The sequence below is a fragment of the Camellia sinensis genome, chromosome 9, assembly GCF_055761805.1.
Source record: "Camellia sinensis isolate YWXY chromosome 9, ASM5576180v1, whole genome shotgun sequence".
NCBI lineage: Eukaryota > Viridiplantae > Streptophyta > Magnoliopsida > Ericales > Theaceae > Camellia > Camellia sinensis.
The window spans coordinates 135870609-135875748 of record NC_138969.1 but is presented as its reverse complement, the minus strand read 5'-3'; positions in this window follow the sequence as shown (position 1 = coordinate 135875748).

Below are 5140 nucleotides of genomic sequence, written 5' to 3'. Positions count from 1 at the left end.
TCCTTTTTTTTTTCACTTTTACCAACTACAATGCGGCAGGACCAGTGGACACGTAAAAATATTTTCCCATATTCGTCCAGTGATAAGCTCAGATAGGGCAATTAGGCACCTTGACTCCCCGCGCGAGTACCAACACAATTCAACAACATCAAAACCAACTCTTAACCCAGACTCATGCTCAATTTGCCAAACTTTCAATCAATCAACAAGTATTCAACATTTTATGAAATGAAGTCTAAACACAACATTCAAGAATAATCAATTCCCAAGTCACAATTTCATTATCATAACAAGATCCACATCTTTTACCTTTTTATTGTTCACAATATTCCTAGAATTAAGGATTTTCCATTCTGAATAGTATTTTCTACTCAATTTGAAGTTAGGGTGTTGGTCAAATTTGGGGCTTTCTCCATATTTGTATATATATATATAGATTCTCAACATCAATGTTCCTCTTTTATGTAAAATTAGATGACATTTTAATGAGAATTGAGTAAAATGTCCCTTTTGTTACATACAAAGTTTAATCCAACTCAATCATTTAATCAAGCCTTAAAATCACAACAATACCATATAAACTTCTTCAAAACAAATAAATATTAGGTGAAAAGTAACCCTGCCTCAAGTTATGAGCACAGGAACCAAGCTTCTAGATGAGCTCTTCACCAAACAAAAATCCAATCAGTAGGAAGGATGTTTTTCGCATGTACTTCACTGCTTGCGAATGATTTAGGCTAGATCTTAGAGGAAGAGGTATTTTAGAGTGAGAAAACTAGGGTTTTCAAACTTAGGGTGAGAAGGAGGAAGAGAAAAAAGAAAAGTGAAAAGAATGATCTAAAAATATGCTTTTTAAATTGTTGAAATCGCGCAAACCGCTCAAGCGCAACTTCTTTCATTCGAGCGAACAATACAATTACGAAAGGATTGCTCGAGCGATCAGTCCACTACTCGAGCTAAATATGAGAAGTCCCAGAAGTTTTGCAGAACTATAGTGAAACTATTGGGAGTTCACATTCTGCGCTCGAGCGTTCTTGCTCGTAAACTTGTGAGATATTAGGAGCAACAATTCTTCGCTTGAGTGACAGTTCATTTGCTCGACCGGTCACCTAGAACAAGATGTCACAATTGGCATAATCAATTACCACAAATGTTATAAGTGCGGTGTGTATTATAAAATTTCCCTAATAATGTGTTACTTTGTCATAATACAATACTAAAAGGGTAAATTACACTCATTTCCCCTGAATTTTAGTGAAAATACAAATTTTCTTATATTTTTAACATAATTATACTAGCCTCCTTGAAATTTTAATTCACCTAACAGTTTTGTTCTTTTTCATCAATAATTCGTGACTTGTATGAATGAAAAAAATGATTTATCATTTATTTTCAATTAATGTGAATATTTGTTTTTGCTTGTTTAAGTGTCTACCACACCATTTGCAGTATTTTTAGCTGCTTTATTCATACTAAAAGAGAGATTAGTGTAATCATATAAAAAATATAGGACAAAATTTATTTTACCCCGTTGTGGTTTGAGATTGGAGTATTTTACTCTCCTATGGTTTAAATATAGCCAAAGAACCCTCATGTGATTTTGAACAAAAGTGCGACCATTAACATCATTAATTATAAATGTGAAATGACTGCAATACCCTCAAATACTATAGTTTTTTTTTCCGTTATTTTCTTTCTCTCTCCTCTCTCGTGCACATAATGGATAGTGTTTAATCATAATTCAATTAAATCACAATTAATTATAAATTCTTAATTATTTATTCTAATTTTAATTTAATTATATTTTAAATCACAATTACTCGCAAATATTTAATTTCTTATTGTAATTCCTAACATGTTAATCTAATTTTAATTTAATTATATTTTAAATTAATTTAGTTATTATTTATTATATATTTTTATTTAATTATATATCTTAAATCAATCCTTAATTGTATTATATTTTATTTTATTTTTATTGACATATTAATCTAATTTTAAGTTTGGAGAGAATTGGAGTAAAATTGTCTTTTGCTTTATTAATTTTCCTTTTTTCTTTTCTTTTTTTCATAAATTGGAACCAACTTTAAAATATGGTGGGTGTGATACAACTTTTGTTAATTTGGATAGAAAAACAAAGGGTAGGTAGCACTAGTCTAAAATCACAGAAGATTTTTTGACTATATTTAATCTATAAAGCATAAAGTACTCTAACTCTAAATCATAAAAAAAATAAAATAATTTAATCCAAAAATATATGACCAATTATATTTTTTTTCAAATCTCAACAAAAGGAGATGAGTGTAATATACCGTTACTAAAATATCTATTTTCTACCAATTCGTCATAGAAAAAACCAAACTCATGATGGTTGATACGATGAATCCACTTCGTGAACCGTCTAACAAAAATGGTATGCAGGTGTTTAGAATTTGAATGCATGTATCATGTAAATTTAAAATTAAGGGTAGAGTTTTTATTTGAATTTAAGAAAACCTAAGAGGTTAATCGGCCCATCACAAGTTTAATTTTAATAATGTGAATCATTTATTTTTTAAGATTTTCACATTGTTAATTCATCTAATAATTCTAATGACTCATTTTTTCCAAGGCTTGATGCTCACTTAATATTGTATTTTCAAACTTTGGTTTATTAATTTTTCTAGTCATTATTGATATATAAGTGGAAAAGGATACTCAGGATAAAGGTTCAATTTTAAAATTTTTATGAGTAATAGTTCCAAAATCTATTCTTTTGAGGCCATAAAAACAAAAATAATTTGAAAGATCGTATTATCTCTACTTATATGTTAATCTGTTCACATATCTATCCGCATGTCTACTTATTTGTCCGCATATTATCTATTTGTCTATCAATATGTCTATGTGTCACTTATCAATTCACTGTCACCGCCAGTAGCTTTTTCAGTGATGGTGGTTGGTAGTGATGTTTAAGAATAGAGACATAAACAACAAATACAAAAATTATAAAGGTAAAACTATCGCAAAGTCTTTTTTACCCAATAATTACAAAAAATAAAAAATAAAAAAATTCCTATTTTGCTTCAAAGAATTTGCCACTAACCTTTTTTTTTTTTTTTTTTGATCAGCAAAGAAAAATTTCATTTAACAGTATGAAATTAAAAGTACAGGAAGATGGCATGCATCGAAAGAGTTTCGGAAGTATAAAAATACCCCTACTACTGCTATACGCACCCATACAACCAACCCCTAAGCCTCTCGATTTTTTAAATAAAAAAGTTAAGAAGAACTTAACTAGAAAAATTAAAAAACATGAACCCACACACAATCAACCCACCAAAACACCTAAACCAAAAAAAAAAAAAAAAAAAAAAAAAAAAAAAAACTAAACCAAGACAACCAAAGCAGCCCGAACCAAACCAAAGCAACATCTAATCAAACAACGCCTCTGCCAAGGCCCACTCCTCTGCTGATCAGACAACTCCTCTGCCAAGGCCCACCCCCCTCACGCCTCTGCTGCAGCCTCCACTGCTACAACCACTCCTTAGCTGCTGCCCACGCCACCCCTAGCTGCTGCAGCTCCCACCTCCCAAAGCCCACACCCGAACTGCTAAACAAACAAAACCACACCGGCCGAGAATACTCCATAACCACCACCTGCGGCAACTCCCCTGTCGAAAACTCCAAAGCCACCACCTGCGGCAACACCCCTGATGAAAAACAAAACATCACCCACTGATCAGTGCCCACCAAGTCTTCTTCTTGCTCACACCCGAACTGCTCACACCCAATAGCCACGCCAAGCCTCTGCTGCACAACTTCATAGCCAACACCTAAAAAATAAACCAAGCTGCTGCAAAAAACCATGCTACAGATCTTCTATTCCAAAGACACCTCCATACAAATGGAAGTTCACCCCTCAAACTCTCTCACGAGAAGGAGCGCTCAAGTGACACCCGGACAAAAAATGGATCGCCTACGGCTCCTGCGACACCCACTTCTCCACCAATCTTAACCAGAAAGCACCCCTCAAGCCCCTACTCGCCAGAAAGCGCTCGAATGAAAGTCCTGAACGACCCCCGCAGCAAGGTCGAATCGCAAACCCAACGGCCCCTGGAGACAAACCTGGACGACCCCCGCAGCAACATATAACACTCCTAGGTGGAGAAAATGAGGGATTCAAGTTTATTTAAAGAAAAAACACACAGGAAAATGCCAAAAATGAGCTATACCAGCCGACCGCCATAACCAAAGACGGCGGCCGGCCAGCCCAAACAGAGGCCGGGGAAGGAGGTTTTTAGAAAGAGAGAGTTTTTAGAGAGAGAGAAAGAGAGAGTTTACTGGACGTGAGTTTAATTTGCCACTAACCTTAATGTCCCATGTGCTTCTTTCTTTAGATTTAAGGGAAAATTGGTCTAGGGTCCCTCTCCCACTTTTCATAATGGAAGAGATCCACAAAATTATTTTTTAATGTCTAAGGTCCCTAAATATATCACAGAGAAATTTGACCTTACGAAATCAAAACTCATCTCTCTCTCTCTCTCTCTCTCTCTCTCTCTCTCTCTCTCTAAACTTCTCCATTCTCATACCTGTCCAGATCAACTCTTGTTCCTCACCCCTAACTTCATTCTCCAACCGATTGAGCTCCAGCTTCACCGAGTCCGACCTTCAACGGCGTCGCCGAGAAACAAACAGTCAGTAGGAGACTTCAATTTCTCGAAACCAGATCCGTGGCTGTGGAACACCAGTCCAGCTGCCGATTGAGAGTGGTGTGACCCATTTCGAAGGTTAGATTTGAGACCTAAACTTCAATTTGTTGGTCAGGAAGAAACTTGTGCTTTAGGGACCTAAGTTTCTTGCAAGCATTTTCAACCCTTTTGTACTCTGCTCTTGCCTCTGAGTTCGACCTCTCTTGTTTCTCCTGCAATTGAGCCAATACCTCTTCGCATGATTGTAGAGCCGCTTCTGTCTTTAAAGCTCGAGCTTCATCATCCTCAATGACCATGGTCACCCCGAATTCATCTTGCAAGTTGAAAACTCTCTCTTGTAGTTCTGTGGTCTGGTTCTCAATTTCCCAATACTTTGCAAGCCCACTTTCATAAAAGCTCTAGACATACTCTTTCACAGTTTGTAGTCCCAAAATTTCTTTATGAAGCTT